General features: G+C 41.5%; 1 protein-coding gene across 1 annotated transcript in view; it reads left to right on the top strand.

Moving 5' to 3' along the window:
- Positions 1–256: 256 nt before the first annotated feature.
- The window catches only part of LOC124596170, a 79,736-nt gene continuing 62,512 nt past the window's right edge, over positions 257–17,480 (top strand). Inside the window, exon 1 of the mRNA XM_047135207.1 lies at positions 257–401. The gene's annotated coding sequence lies outside the window, so the exon portion shown is untranslated. The remainder of the gene's footprint in view (positions 402–17,480) is intronic.

The raw sequence follows: 17,480 nt of genomic DNA, 5'->3' as shown, positions 1-17,480 counted from the left end.
AGCAGCACGGGAGAGGTAAGTGGAAGCGTGTAAACGGGGCTTAGTAAGTTTACACGTTTCGTGTAGTTCTCAGCTGAAGTCTACTCGAGCGATGACTCGTTCGTTCCTCTCGTCGTACCGGCTTTTCCGCAGCAGCCAGCTGACCAGCAAACGACGCGGTAGGCGATGGGAGGAGGCAGCCCCGGATTGGCGGAGATTCGCACCAAGGACGATTCGCAGCGCGCCAACGGAGGTAGACGGCTGCGGCGGTGGGGCGGAGGACCACGTGATCGCCCGTCGACGCTCAGCGCCGGGACGCGAGCTCACCTGACGCCGTGGCCAGAAGCGAAGCCGGAGTCTGCAGCGAAGAACGGCCGCGGGTTCAGCGCCGGCGTCCTACACTTCTGCCATCCTCGTCAAAAGTGAGTCCTCAGCGCAATCCGGCTGAGTTTTATGTTGGTTACGAATTAGTTACGAGGGGGAAAAAGAGTCAGGTCACGACCTGTGCAAAGACTTACCTGGCTAGAACCTTATGGCGTCAGAAAGCAGTGTTCGCTGTTTCAGTTACTATGTCAGCTAACGGTGATTTATAATTGTATGGCGTACTTCCGATTTTGTTCAATAACGCTAGGAGGACACTGCAGTGGTACTTCGCTATCAGGCGCTATTTCGTCGCGGGTCTAGTGCCAGAGTGCGGGACTGTTGATTTTTGAGGCGTTGTTCCCTACGTGTTTCTACAAACAACATAACATTTGCAAATAATACTTCAGCTATCAGTCGCCTTTTTGAAATTTTATTGGCAAATCTAGATTTCAGTTAGAAACTAGCCATTCTCAATGCACTATCGTTTTTTATCAATGCATGTAACGCCTGTTGGCCGGGCTTCATCCACAGGTCATTGAACACATTAGTATTCAATACATTAGCATTCAAGGAACTGTGGATGAAGCCTGGCCAACAGGCATTACATGCATTGATCAAAAATGATAGTGCATTGAGAATGGCTAGTTTCTAACTGAAATCTAGATCTGCCAATAAAAATTGAAAAGGACGACTGATAGCTGAAATCTATTATTTGCAAGTCAATAACGGTCGCTGCATGCGAGAGCCTCTGAATGGAGGGTAACCTGATGAATATAACATTTTATAAAACGCGTGACACACAGTTGCTGACTCAATTTGTATTTTATTCCGACCGAGTTCGGTCATAAAACATGTTCACGCTCCTGTACGAAATATAAAACAAAAATCGTGTCAAAATGCAGAAAAGATATGATCTATAAGATCACAAGATTATTTCGAATGTAATAACAGAAAAATTATTTACGCCGAAAATTGAATCTGCAACCAACATTACATGCCATAAGTAAGAGTATCGTTCATTTCGAACCATTAGAAGTACGCCACCTGTGTGAAAAACAAATAACTGAAGAGAACCAACACAAGACATACAATGGCATCACACGGGCATAACTCACAGTAAACAACAATTCAGAGATAGTATATTCGTAGTCAATATCAAGATAACACTAATCATACGTCTCCTAACCAAACATATTCCAACCGAACATCTTCAAAAAAGAAATAAACATTTAAAACAAAATTTCATAAGTTTTTTTTACACATACGTAATTACACTACGCTAACAATACCCTTTGTCGTCATAAAGACTAAAGAATGAAATCTTTACAGTAAAATATAACAAGTTATCAGTATGGGGTAAATACCATGCAGAAAATATCCAGTTCATGCTAACATACATAGCTAAAAGTTATTAAATCAGTTTACAGATATTTTTTTTTGGGAAAAGTACCGTCCAGTAAAGCAATAACTATTAAACACCCCAGTATATGAATCATCTTCAGTAAAGTCAGCCAGAAATTACCATAGCCATGATAAGAACAGCTATGGCCCATTAGGGAACCATCCCATGGCATGATTGTTACATTCTAAATAATCTTTGTGACCCTGTACGTGATTTCTTTTCTGCATTTTGATATAATCTTTGTTTTGTATTTCGTACAGGACCGTGAATATGGTTTATGGCCGAAACCGGTCAAAATGAAACATAAGTAAAGTCAGCAATTGTGTGTAATGCATTTTATGAAGTATTTACAAGCCGATAATTGCATTAACGAAATATTTAAACAGATTAACATGTCGTTGGGTTCCAGACCACACGTTTCGAAGCTTAGAGTAAGAAGTTAATATGATGCAGCATTAACTACACCGTATTTAAATATGGCGTTCTTTGCCTCTGAACACCCCTAACGCTTCTTAAGCTACTGAACAAGGCCACTATGAAGAGAACGGACGAAGAGACGTATTTTTAAAGTACATAGGTCAACAGTTTTTTCTTGTTTCTTTTTTTCTTTGGCTGTGTAACAGTCAGTCGTACAAAATACATAGTTTTCTTTCCTGTTACAGTGGCAGTACACTTTTGGCTGACAGTTAGTTTCGGATGCTTTCACACCAAATCATAATACAATAAACTGCAGGAACAGTACGTCAATCTAAATAGGCAGTACAATTTAAAACCGGTATTTAATGAGACAGTACTGTGTAACGTGTTTACCAGTACTGGAGTTCATGTGCTTCTTTGCAGTAAAAATATGAAAATGATAAGGCTTCAAAACCCTTTCCCTTGCACGTACACAGTCATAACGTAACACTAGAAAAGCGCAGGTTCAAATGGTTCAAATGGCTCTGAGCAGTATGGGACCTGACTTCTGAGGTCATCAGTCCCCTAGAACTTAGAACTACTTAAACCTAACTAACATAAGGACATCAAATACATCCATGCCCGAGGCAGGATTCGAACCTGCGACGTAGCGGTCGCGCGGTTCCAGACTGAAGCTCCTAGAACCGTTCTGCCACTCCGGCCGGCGAAAGCGCAGGGTCACATTAACAAATTATACCACAGAAATAAAAATAAATTCGGAGTAGAGACATTAGTCATGGTGCCCAGCAAGGTTCAGTACTTGACCGATTCCTGTTGTTGACCAACGCTCGTAATTCATCAGGGACATTGCAGAATACCTGATATCCTATTGTGTTCACTGAGACACATGTAATCTGATAAAGAGTCCGAAGACATCCGTAACAAACAAAGGGAGGAGAATAATGGAACAGGTTTGAAACTGGTTCACGGACAACAGGTTGAACCTTTATTTTACAAATACTCGTTTTAAGAAAAAGTTTCCTTAGGGGGCTGTCTACGGCTGATACGCATTTTTAAAAAAGCGTAGGTGCATCATTAACTGTACAACTGTATATTTTCTACCGGTTTCAGTTACAACTACCATCTTCAGAGGAGAAAACTATAAGGATTTTGGAACATATATTGTGTTCGAACACAATGAATAACCTCGAAGAAAACGGTCTATTGACACACAGTCAACGTGGGTATAGAAAACATCGTCCCGGTGAAACACAACTAGTTCTTTATTCACATGAAGTGTTGAGTGCTATCGACAAGGGATTTCAGATTGATTCCGTATTTCTGGATTTCCGGAAGGCTTTTGACACTGTACCTCAAAAGCGGCTCTTAGTGAAATTGCGTGCTTATGGAATATCATCTCAGTTATGTTCTGTATTTGTGATTTCCTGTTAGACAGGTCACAGTTCGTAGTAACTGACGGATAGTCATCGAGTAAAACAAAAGTGATTTCTGGCATTCCCTAAGGTAGTGTTATAGGCCCTTCGCTGTTCGTTATCTATATAAACGATTTGGGAGACGTCATAATCGAGTGACTGCGTGTGAGATCGCTCTCTAAGTTTTCATGTATTTTTTAGGTTTCAGATACATATTTTAACGGTTTTTGTGATAATATTTACTATATAAGTGACGTATTAGTGGTTTCTTCATTCACCTCTGCCTTTCTTGTGTTGTGACCCGATATTTGTGAGTGTTTCGTATCGAGCAACTTAACCTCTTGCTCGTGTTTACATTCCGCGCTGACCAGTTGCAGCTGTAGCGGCGCATCGAAAGCTAAGTACTAATTAATTGTTTGTGTATAGTAGTTTATTTAGGAACTTTAGTAGTCTTCAACCGGTGTTCTTGGTGTTTTCTGGTGAAATAATGTCAGAAGAACCTTTTGGGAACTGTTTACAGCTTCGTTACTGTGTCATTAGACGTTTGATTCTCTTTCTGTATTAGTCTTTTGTTATATTCACATTTGTTGTTTATTAATACTGTTAATAATAGTAGTTACTTCCCTTGTAGAGTAAGTTTGTGATTATTGTAGTCAGATTTTTAACATCTTCTTATTGTAGTAGCGGAACTTAGAAAAAGTAAAATTTTACCATGAGTGAGAAGCGTGGGCTTTGCCGTAGGTTCGTGAGAAGTGGATTGTGGTGTGAGACTTGTTCGAAGTATTTTCACTGGGGGGAATGTAGTGGGGAAGCCAGTGGGCATTCTGCTGAGATCCTCTCCTGGAACTGCAGGTTATGTAGCAAGAGTAAGTTGATAGAGGAGCAGGAGCGTAAGATCTGTGCCCTTCAGGTGCAGTTGAAAAACGCACAGGAGGAGCTAGATAGGATGAGGAGGGAGAAGGGGGTTGGGGAATGGGAGCTGGCTGTTGGCAAGAGATCTGCTAGGAGAAGGAGATTTTCAGATAGTTTTACTATTGGTGTTTACAATAGATATGACCAACTGTCAGAGTCTAGTGGAGAGGAATCTCTAGTAGCTGTAGATGTAGGAAGTATGCAGCAGACCTCAGTAGTTACGGTGGCTAGAACAGTTGCAAAGTCGAAGAGGAAGAAGAAGGTTCTGCTGTTAGGTAGTTCTCATGGCAGAAGTGTAGGCCAGCAGTTGCAGGAAGTGCTGGGGAGTGAGTACCAGGTCACCAGCATTGTGAAGCCTAATGCAGGGTTGGCTCAGGTGACTGTTAACATAGGGGGGGGGGGCTATGTAGGGATTTTACTAAAGAGGATCAGGTAGTGATTGTGGGTGGGGATGGTAATAGTTTTGATAGGGATGGGGAGTATAACATAGATGGTGACCTGGAAAAGATAGCCACTCAGACTGGCAACACGAATGTGCATTTCGTGGAACTGTTTCAGCGTCACGATCTGCCTCATCTTAATACAGCCGTCAGGCGTAATAACATGAGATTTGGGGGTGCGCTGATGACAGAAAGCATGGGTCACATTTCAGTGGTGTCAGTGGAGTCTATCAGCAGGACGGGTTTCACTAGACACGGCCTGCACCTCAACAGGTATGGGAAGGGGAGGTTGGCAAAGCTTATAGGTGACAGCATAGGTGGGGTTGGTGGGATCACTCATGGGAAAATTCCTGCAGTAGTGGGTGTTAGAGCTGCACCTTTTTTAGATTGAAGTCAGCTGATAGGTATTCCTGCCTAAGGGAAGTCTCTCTAACAAGGGAATCACTTTTGACAAAGCTTAGGTATCCGAGTAATGAGGGAATTAGTATATTTCATCAAAATATACAAGGTATTAGAGATAAAGTAAGTGAACTGCTTATAGATGTTGACTCTGAAATTATTGGTATATCTGAACACTTCTTAAATAAGGAGATAATTCAGAGGCTTCCTTTACCAGGATACAGGTTGGCTGGCTGCTTTTCGAGGAGCTCTTTGCGGTGTGGGGGAGTAGCCATGTATGTGAAAAACGGCATCGCATTTGAGTCAACTGATGTTTCAAAGTACTGCACTGAAAAGATGTTTGAATGTTGTGCAGGTGTGGTTAAATTTAACGGAGCTAAACTTGTAACTGTTGTTATTTGTAGATCCCCAGACTCCGATTTCACAACATTTTTGCTAAAGCTAGAGGAGGTTCTTGGTTCACTTTATAGGAAATACAAAAAGTTAGTTATATGTGGTGACTTCAATATTAATTGTATAAGTGATTGTGCAAGGAAGAGGATGCTGGTAGACCTGTTTAATTCATATAATCTTATGCAAACCGTATTCTTTCCAACGAGAGTGCAAGGGAACAGTAGAACAACCATAGACAACATTTTTGTTCATTCCTTATTACTAGAAGGGCATTCTGTTAGCAGAAAGGTGAATGGCCTTTCAGATCATGGTGCGCAAATTTTAACTTTAAAAGATTTTTATGCTGCAACACGTGTTAAATATAGTCATCAGCTGTTCAGGAAAGCTGATCCAGTTGCTGTAGAGACCTTTGTGAACCTTATAAAGGAACAAGAGTGGCAAGATGTTTATAGCGCTGATACAGTAGACGATAAATATAATGCTTTTCTCAAGACTTTTCTCGTGTTCTTTGAAAGTTGCTTTCCGTTAGAACGTTTAAAACAGGGTACTAGCACAAACAGGCAGCCTGTGTGGCTGACTAGAGGGATAAGAATATCTTGTAGAACAAAGTAGCAATTATATAAAAACGTTAGAAACAGTCAAAATCTAAATGCAGCAGCCCATTACAAACAGTATTGTAAGGTGCTTAAAAATGTTATTAGGAAGGCAAAAAGTATGTGGTATGCAGATAGAATAGCTAAGTCTCAGGATAAAATTAAAACCATATGGTCAGTCGTAAAGGAAGTTGCTGGTCTGCAGAGACAGGTAGAGGATATAGAATCAGTGCGTAGTGGGAATGTCCGTGTTACTGATAAGTCGCATATATGTACAGTATTTAATAATCACTTTCTGAATATAGCAGGTGAACTAAATAGAAACCTAGTCCCAACAGGGAATCATATAGCGCTCTTCGAAAAAAGTGTTCCGAGACTGTTACCTGAAATGCTCCTCCATGATACTGACAAGAGGGAGATTGGGTTAATAATTAAATCACTAAAGACCAAGAACTCTCATGGATATGACGGGGTATCTAGGAGAATACTGAAGTATTGTTCTATGTATGTTAGCCCAGTTCTCAGCCATATCTGTAACTTTTCCTTTAGGAGTGGTCGGTTTCCTGACCGATTAAAGTACATGGTAGTGAAGCCACTTTATAAAAAGGGAGACATTGATAATGTTGACAATTTTAGACCTATTTCTATGCCATCGGAGTTTGCTAAAGTTATCGAGAAGGTTGTATATACAAGGTTACTGGAGCATTTAAATTCACATAATTTGCTGTCAAATGTTCAGTTTGGTTTTACAAATGGTTTAACAACTGAAAATGCTATATTCTCTTTTCTCTGTGAGGTTTTGGACGGATTAAATAAAAGGTTGCGAACGCTAGGTGTTTTCTTTGATTTAACGAAGACTTTTGAATGTGTTGACCACAAAATATTACTGCAGAAGTTGGACCATTATGGAGTAAGGGGAGTAGCTTACAATTGGTTCGCCTCTTACTTTAAGAACAGAAAGCAGAGGGTAATTCTCCGCAATATTGAGAGTGGTAGTGATGTTCAGTCCCAATGGGGCACTGTTAAGTGGGGCGTTCCCCAAGGGTCGGTGCTGGGGCCACTGCTGTTTCTTATTTATATAAATGATATGCCTTCTAGTATTACAGGTGATTCAAAAATATTTCTGTTTGCTGATGACACCAGCTTGATAGTGAAGGATCTTGTGTGTAATATTGAAACAGTAACAAATAATGTAGTTCATGAAATAAGTTCGTGGCGTGTGGAAAATAATTTGATGCTAAATCACAGTAAGACTCAGTTTTTACAGTTTCTAACTCACAATTCAACAAGAACCGATATTTTGATCAGACAGAGTGGGCGTATTATAAGCGAAACGGAACAGTTCAAATTCCTAGGCGTTCGGATAGATAGTAAGCTGTTGTGGAAAGCCCATGTCCAGGATCTTGTTCAGAAACTAAATGCTGCTTTATTTACCATTAGAACAGTATCTGAAATAAGTGACACTTCAACACGAAAAGTAGTCTACTTCGCATATTTTCATACGCTTATGTCGTATGGTATTATTTTTTGGGGTAATTCTCCTGATTCAAAAAGGGTATTTTTGGCTCAAAACGGGCTGTTCGAGCTATATGTGGTGTAAGTTCGAGAACCTCTTGTCGACCCCTATTCAATAGTCTGGGAATTTTGACATTGCCCTCACAGTATGTATTTTCTTTAATGTCGTTTGTTGTTAGCAATATTAGCTTATTCCCAAGAGCTAGCAGCTTTCACTCAGTTAATACTAGGCAGAAATCAAATCTGCATGTGGAATGCACTTCCTTGACTCTTGTGCTGAAAGGAGTGCAGTATTCTGCTGCATCCATTTTCAATAAGCTACCACAAGAACTCAAAAATCTTAGCAGTAGCCCAAACTCTTTTAAGTCTAAACTGAAGAGTTTCCTCCTTCTATTCTGTCGAGGAGCTCCTGGAAGAGCTAAAAAATTAAGCAAATTCCAGTGTTACATTGTTGATTGTCTTCATTTAAACTTACGACTTGTCACCTGAATATGTTTTTTTTATATTTCATTTTATCTGTTTCTAATATCGTGTTATAATTTCATGTATTGACTCGTTCCATGACCATGGAGACTTCTCCTTAATTTGGTCCCACGGAACAATAAATAAATAAATAAATAAATAAAAAACCTGAGCAGCCGTCTATGGTTGTTTGCAGATGACGCTGTCGTTTATCGACTAATAAAGTCATCAGAAGATCAAAACAAACTGCAAAACGGTTTAGAAAAGATATCTGAATGGTGCGAAAAGTGGCAGTTGACCCTAAATAACGAAAAGCATGAGGTCATCCACATGAGTGCTAAAAGGAACTCGTTAAACTTCGGTTACACGATAAATCAGTCTAATCTAAAAGCCGTAAATTCAACTAAATACCTAGGTATTACAATTACGAACAACTTAAATTGGAAGGAACACATAGAAAATGTTGTGAGGAAGGCTAATCAAAGACTGCGTTTTATTGGCACGACACTTATAAAATGCAACACACCTGCTAAGGAGACTGCCTACACTACGCTTGTCCGTTCTCTTTTAGAATACTGCGGCGCGGTGTGGGATCCTTACCAGATAGGCCTGACGGAGTACATCGAAAAAGTTCAAAGAAAGGCAGCACGTTTTGTATTATCGCGAAATATTGGAGAGAGTGTCACAGAAGTGATACAGGATTTGGGCTGGACATAATTAAAAGAAAGGCATTTTTCTTTGCGACGGAATCTTCTCACGATATTCCAATCACCAACTTTCTCCTCCGAATGCGAAAATATTTTGTTGATGCCGACCTACATAGGGAGAAACGATCACCACGATAAAATAAGGGAAATCAGAGCTCGTACGGAAAGATATAGGTGTTCGTTCTTCCCGCGCTATACGAGATTAGAATAATAGAGAATTGTGATGGTGGTTCGATGAACCCTCTGCCAGGCACTTAAATGTGATTTGCAGAGTGTCCATGTATATGTAGATGTAGATTGAGATTTAAAAAAAGGTTTATTAAAACCGTAGTACTTACACAGGAGGAGATAGAGAGAGGTGGGAGGAGAAGAAGAACATAGAAAGGGGGGAGGAGGTGATAGAGAGGAAGAGAGAAGGGCAGGAGGAGATGAAGACAGGCAGAGAGGGGGTGGGAGAAGATGAGCAGAGAGAGAAAGAGGAGGAGACACACAGAGACGGGGGGGGGGGGGGGGGAGAAGGAGATTAGGAAGTACACCCAGTTCTCATATACATATTATAAACGTGTTCTTTCTCCTTTCTTTGTTTCCGATTTAACCAACTCAAGCGGCCTTGCATAAGGGCCAAAAAATAAATTCGCGCATTCAAATCTCTGCGTAAAACTTTTATGTGCTGTCACTTGGGTGTGGTGACTCGGGTCGAATACTGGCTTATTCAAACTATGCGGTCTCCAGCTGCCCCGTCCCCTCCCACGGGGGTCTCTTCCCAGTGGTGTTGGTCCCACACACTCGACCAACAATCTAAGATGGTTCGAAAGAGTGTTTTGTATGCAGTCTCCTTTTGCAGACATAACATTTTCTCTGTATTCTACCAGTGAATCAAACCCTGTCACCTTCACTGCCTGAAAAAAAAAAAAAAAAAAAAAAAAAAAAGGTGAAGCGTCAAGAAGACTTGCTCAGACATCGATGTAACACCGTAAATGTACACATCATCGGCGGCTATCGATATGATAAGAGTGGAATTCTCTGTCACAGGTAGAATGACCAACACAGTCCATTAGTGCAGTTGATGTCTGTTATTGTTACGAGCACTGATGAGGTATAGAAGGAGTGTGAGTGCTCAAATGCTGGGTGATCGCTGTGAAGGGCACGAAGACGCCCCATGCTCCTGGGAGACAGCGTCATCAACATCTGTCATTACAACTGGAGTTTCATTTTGGGTCTACATTTGGCCAGCTGGTTGAATTCTGCAGTCCAAATTTTTGGGACATTTGGATGTGACAATGGCCGGATGGGAACATTAGGGCAGGTATATTCGTCATCAAGATTCTGGTCGGCCATGTCTGACCACCACATGGGAGAATCGCCCAATTTTGTACCAGGCACATCGTAGTCCCTTAAAATCTGTGCATGTCAACTGAGAATAAGTAAATGGCTCCCTGCAATAGTCTATGTCATCACGCCCTATTGGTCAGAGACTAGCAGCACCCTACTAGGGGGCTACCGTCCCATGTGTGGGCTCTGCTGTCAACGCCAAAAACACCAGTGGCTGCGTCAGGAGTGGTACCATGACGAGGAAGCGTGGACTGCTGATGAAGGGGGTCCAGTGTGTTCAGCGATGAATTACGGTTCTGTGCTACCCCGGATGACCACCGTCGTCGAGTCTGGTGGCTACCTTCCAGTGTTTTGGAGAGACACTGAGGCTTCATGGCGTGGGGAACCATCGGATTTGACCTCACGCAATGACTGATAGCGAACGAGGGAACTGTGATGACACAAAAGTCACAGGCGTCCTACTTCCTTATGTTTTACCTCTCATGAGACAGTGTAGTGATGCAATTTTTCAACAGGATACTGTCCATCCGCACTTGGAGGGGGGCCTCTGTGAACTGTCTGCGTGATGTCGATGCACTCCCAGGCCAGAAAGATCCCAGTTGTGTCTCCGAGAGAGCACGTGTGGGACCAGCAAGTGCAAGTATCCAGAATCTCAAGGACCAGTTAGAACAGCTGTGGGCCAGTTCGGCTCAGGAGTGCACACATTTGCCTCGCCAGCCAAATCAGTGCATGGATCCAGGCCAGAGCAGTTGAAACGTCACACTGATAAGTGAGCTCATACTGAAAAGTTCTTCGCAAATTTGACTCGCTATTGTAATCACTGAAATGTCATCAAATACCCTCCCAACTCAAGAAATTTGATTTAATTTCCTCCTCCTCCTTCGTGTGCTTCACATCTTTTGTCAGTCAGTGTACCGTATCTATACATCAGCCTATGTCATCGTTCCATTTCATATCTTCTCATATTGTTAGTACTAGGTATTTGCATCATTTGGCTGATTCTAATTGTGACTCACTGGTATTGTAGTTCATAGGACATTACATTTTCCGTTTTGTTGCATTCACTATTTTACATTTGCGAAAATTGAAGGTAGGTTTCCAGTCTTTGCACCACTTTGAAACTTAATCAATAACTGAATGAAAATTTGAGCTTTTTTTCAGATATACTTCTTTACAGATAACTCCATAGTTTGTAAAAAGTGTAAGGTTGCCATTAATAACATACGACAGGTCATTGATGTATAACATAAACGCCAAGCAACCAATTAATTTACATAGGCCATTCTTGAAGCTATTTCTATATAGCATATTAATGACTCTCCATCTAAGACAACACACAGCTTTTTACCTACCAAGTAATCGTCAACCCAGTCACAAATTTTATCTGATCCCTCATAAGATAATGCTTTCGTTAGTAAGCGTTAACGTGGTACCAAGTGAAATGCTTTTCCAACGTCGAGATCTACTACATCCACCCGATCACCTTGCCCCATGTCTTCAGGAAGTCTTGTAACCGAACGACCTACTTCGCCGGGACAGCGTCTGTCACGAGAAACGGAGATAAAAGAAACGAAGGTTGGTGATAAAACCTGAGTGGTTAGGTCGCGTGATAACATCACTCGGAAGATTTTATCACCGGTGACAACGGCAAGTAAAGCCTTCAGTCTTAAGTAAAACAGAAATTGTTTACTTTCTCGTCAGAAGAGAGAATCACTTTGAAAAGTCTTGACAAAAACTTTTTACAGTGAACGCAGTACATCACTTTACACAAGAGCTTGGACTGACGTTTTCTTGTATTTACCCATGTATCTGTATGGCTGTGTAAGATATAAATACAGTCACCACATAGGCTGATTTAGTTAGTAGAACACATTGACTGAAACACCGATGTGATTCTTTTTTGTCACGCTTGTTTCTAAATCAACCTTGAGCATCATTAAATTCGAGTTGGGTTAATCTTCTGTAAATTAGTACAATGACTTATTTCTTGGTTTATTCGAACTTAAATTTTGATGGCTACAGTTCCCATAATGTTAGGTTAACTGTGACACTCCACTCTGTCGTTTCTGTTTTAGAATTTTGTTGTCAACTGTATTGGTCTATGCCGTCAGTGGTATCAGTTAACGGCAGGAGTTGGTACTGGCGAGGCGCACGTTCCAGAGTCACCGAAGGCTGTTGAAATCTACGAATGCGTGTGGTGCATACAGGCTCTTTCTTACTCCTACGCAAGCCACTTCTACGGGAAGTATCTCATTCTTTTGATGATGATACATCCATGTCAAATATGCAGCGTATGCGCAGACAGTTGGCTGAATACGTAAATATCACCTCTTAGGCTGGGGAAATACAACTAAAATAAGGGAGCAGTCCAGGAAGGTAATGGTAATCGTAACTATTCTCAAGTGAAGTACACCATCCCCCGCGGGTTGTTCTAGAATTGTAAGATGTATTATTCAAACTTTTTCTTAGTAATTTCTTCTCCAATTTATTTTTGGCTGGTTGAAAGCAGTCTGAAGCACCTTATTTTTACATATCAGAAGGATTCTCTCCTGAGAGGACTTTTTATGCAAGTGACAGCTGACTGTATTGAGGGTTGGGCTGTTTTGGGGGAGGAGACCAGGCTGCTAGGTCATCGGTCTCATTGGATTAGGGAAGGGCGGGGAAGGAAGTCGGCCGTGCCCTTTAGAAGGAACCATCCCAGCATTTGCCTTTAGCGATTTAGGGAAATCACGAAAAACCTAAATCAGGATGGCCGGACGTGGGACTGGTGAAATTAAATCAAGATTAAATAAAAGGACGGTTACAAGAAAATGCCATACATTTGTGGACTGTTAAGTTCCACAATGTAGCTACAGATGATTATTTATGGGTCCTGGAACATGCAGCTAACTGAAACTAGTTGAAAATAAAACTAAGCAAAAAAATTTTACGAAAAGCAAATAAATATCTAAAACTGACTACAGCAAATCTAAAATAACTAACTAAAATCCATATAACTTATTCAAATTAAGTATATCACGCCCCAAAATTATCATTGAATACATCTTTGTATATATGCATCGCTTTTCTTTGAAGCTACATTGCAAAGATTAACTGGTCACTTTGCATAACATTAGTTGGACGTTAGATGTGCCCTGGCCCAGTTTTGTCGCAACACAGAGATTTATTCATTTTAAGTCAGTTTTATTATCCTGTTACATTACGTAAATTCAGTTTTTGAGGACTACAGTAAGTGTCCATTTGTGATTCAAAGAAAGAATGTCAATACTAGAGCGTAATAAGTGGTGAACCAACTACCTACACAGGCTGTTGTTGGCTACAGTACACCGTACACGATGTTAGAGAATTTTGTGGTTCTATATAGATTAATGTGTCCCTTTGCCTAGTGGTGCTAACCCTGGAAAATGAACGCATGCACGAATAAATGAGGGAAGCAGAACAGCTGCACAAATTATGACCAGAGTTTAACGACGGCTTCAGCCTCTTTTGAAATGAAAGCTTACAGTGTGAAAATAGTACAAATGTGGTTAGGAAGCAACTGGGCATTGTTAAAAGCTCTATAAAATAACCAACTTAAAATTTATAAAAAATGTCGGCATTTAATGATAATAATTAATCTACGAAACGGTTTGCAGTCCACTAGACAGAGAGTCAGATTAATCTGCACAGCATCATAAAATTCTCAAACATGGTGTATGGCGTACTATGGGCAAAGTACAGGCTGCATAGAATCATGAAAAACCACTGCAGTTTACTACTGTGTATCTCACAATATATGAAAGCTGTTCTCTTTAGCTCCTCTGATAATCTCCCAATGAACGAGGAACAATAAAAAATTACTTATTTGTAGTGAAATAAGGAGAGGTCAGAGATTGAAGATATGGTTTAGTTTAGATTATCATTCAACCATGCTGCAAAAGCGTAGAAAGCTAGAATTTCCATATTCCTCCGGATCCGTGAAATTATATGACACTGAAGACAGTTTAATTACCTTAGCCATATGACATTGTAAATTTGGATTCTTGGGCTTTACTCTACGATTTCATCAACGGAAATTTTTATTCCACGTTTTAAAAGCACTATGACTTAATTCGCACACCACTTTCTTGACTTGATATTCATCATTCTCCTAGAGACTCTGCTCTTCAGCAAACTATAAAACTGTCAAGTTGCGCGACGAATAATATTAATTTTGGATAATTCTTTCGAAAAGATTTCTTCACGCTATTGTTTCACATCTCAATAATTTTCACTTTTTCTCTGTTTCTCGCATATAAGGATTGATTATCTGAATATAAGCGCAATGATATTTCTATGGATTCAAAGGTGTTATCATTATAGCCTTGCAAATAATTTCTCGCCTAGTGTGGTCAGATTGTGCTCTGCAGTCCACTGCTCACATATGTTACAAATGTAAGCATTATATTGCATATAATCTCTTCCTGCAGCAATGCAAGACGTAAGATATAATACGTGTATGCGAGGAGTCCTAGACACCAACACAATGATAGGCTTCTGCCATACTGAGAGACCTCATTTTGGGAGTGGGAGAGTGTGTTCAGGATCCCTGTCCATTTTTTTCATTCGATCCAAGCTAATTTTGAGTCTGTAACAATATTAAAGAACCGTATTCGACATCCAGATTAAGTCCAAGGCGTTCATTCAGCGTGACAATAAAACTGGCCACTCCTCAGAATACGAAGTCCGGCCATCTGCACAATCTGCAACACTGTAGGCTGCCAAAAAGTGTTGCCTTATGCCCGAGCTGTTGCAGTGCTGAACCTGTTCATGGTAGAGTGACTCTTCCTTCGTGGACGTGGTGGTGAGTAGATGCGAGCAGCAGCTTGCTCCTCGTTGCAGCAAAATACGCCGGCTGCCAGTCTGATACAGATGATAGACTGAGCAAATTGTCTAATTCTGGCATGGACGAGTTGGGTAAAAAGATAACCTTCAAATTCGTGGACGACCTAACGCTTTGGACGTGGATATTTGCTTTTATGATATAACTGAATTGAGAGGTAGTGAGGTTCTAGGTTTTCCATATGATTTCAGGGGAAAAGCCATTTATGTTAAAGTAAATAATGAAGAAACTTGTTTGAGAACTAAGGAAACCGCAGGGAACTCCTGCTAACTTATCTCGCTGAGTGCTGGAACTGTTAACATCGTCACCACATTTGTTGGTTTAGAATAGTAAGGGTTTGCAGGTTCTGGCGCAGTTTGATTTATTACTCCCGTTTCCAACGTATCACCATACAAAAGAATGGTTTCTGAGCCCCTCACCTTTCGCTTGTACTTCAACTGTCAGGTAATCGTCCTATTTATTTGGCAATATGAGCACAAACGAATGATTTATGACCCCCCTCCTGTTTCCTTCCTCCATAGGACGGCTGTTGGGCAATTGTCCTGTTGGTTGGGGATATGGGTATAAGAAAACGATTTGTTACCCACCCACTCCTATCTCACCTCCATTAATCATAATTGTGTCCTGGCTACTCTAGGCCACCTGGGCAATTTTCCTGTTGGTTGGGGGATATGAACACAAAAGAATGACTGATGAATGCGCCCTCCCACCACCCTCTCATTGTGAGACGGAAAGGATAAAACAGAGCTAATAACTTGGTTGTGGATATGCTGCCGCTCTCCAAATTAGTCATAATTACACACTATGGGAGTGTACAAACAAAGGAAAATAGTTGGGCCCCCAGTTAATCATAATTGGGCACTGTAGGAGTTGTGCCAACTTGTGTGATATCGAGATCAAAGATGGTTGCCTCTATGACGTCAGGGGCACCTAAAAAGTAGGGGTGCTCCTCCAGAATTTCATGGGGATGCGAGAAATGGCGTATAGGTCAACATAATGGGATTGTACTCTAAGAGATAAAAAAAAGACTGCCACAAAATAGTTGTGCAAACTGGTCACAAAATGATATTCATACAGGTATGGATGGGAAACGCAAAAATGGAAAGTTTTGGTGCTGATGGATGAATGTGTGATGCTGCAGCGCAATTTCACCTAGCAACTGGCAAGGATAATAAACAAGAGACAAGTTGATACAGCAGATAAAGCTTTGCAAATTTCATTCCGTGTACTCAGTTGGACAGCAACTGTGCCTCACAGAGAGACGCGCTAACAATATATGCAGATGTCTGCATCTGAGAGAGGACGTGCAGTTGGGCTCAAAGAAACGTACCTGGCGAATCGCTCGACATTTGAATAGGAGCGACGCCACTACTCTACGTTGGCAGAAGGGGGTGAACCGTGGCCGAACACAGCGATGAGAAGGAAGTGGTGCACCTAGAGATATGACAGAACAAAGGGACCGGCCAGTCGATGGAGAGGCACTCACAGCCCCATCATCCATTCGTGCTTGAGTGACCACAAGGGTCGCTGATACCTGGCTCACAGAGTGGGGGCTGAGCTCTCGGTTTTCATTACGCCGACTGCCTCTTACCTCTGTTCACCAACAATCCCTTTTGCAATGGCGTTGGGGACGTTGGCATCTCATTGGCTGCAGTAGGACTGTCTTCAGTTACCAGTCCCACTTCGAGCTGAACCTCAATAACAAGTGAAGACGTGGCTGGAGACACCTGGGACAGCGGCGGGGCACCGACGTGACTGAGGCCGGCCATACAGCCTGACAACCAGGAGTAGTGTTCTGGGGTGCCACTTGTTTTCATTGCATTGGTTCTCATCCGCGGCATCCATGCAGCATAGTCGTCCATCCGGCGATATTTTACGCCCCGTTTTATTGCCCTTCATTGCAAGCCATCGTGGGCTTACATTTTAGCAAGATAATGCCTGTGAGAGGTTCTACTGATCATCTTCGTTCTTGGCAAACCATACCTTGGCCAGCAAAGTCGCCGAATATGTCCCCAGCTGAGAACGTTTGAAGCACTGAGGGCAATGCCCTCCAATCGTGTCGACATTTTGACGATCCAACGCGTCAGTTGGACAGAATTTTTGCACGATATCCCTCAGGGGGGCATCGTACAACTCTATCAATCAGTGCCGAGCCGAGTAACTGCCTGCATAAGGGCCAGAGGCAGACCAGTGTGTTATTGACATGCTCCATTTGTGAAGCTGTTTCTCTTAAATAAATCGTCTAATTTTTCTCAAATTGTAACCATTCGTTTGCTTGTGTATGTACATCACA

Source organism: Schistocerca americana, chromosome 2, assembly GCF_021461395.2.
Source record: "Schistocerca americana isolate TAMUIC-IGC-003095 chromosome 2, iqSchAmer2.1, whole genome shotgun sequence".
NCBI classification, from domain to species: domain Eukaryota; kingdom Metazoa; phylum Arthropoda; class Insecta; order Orthoptera; family Acrididae; genus Schistocerca; species Schistocerca americana.
The sequence above is the reverse complement of the archived record's forward strand: the minus strand, read 5'-3'. Positions and strand labels throughout refer to the sequence as shown.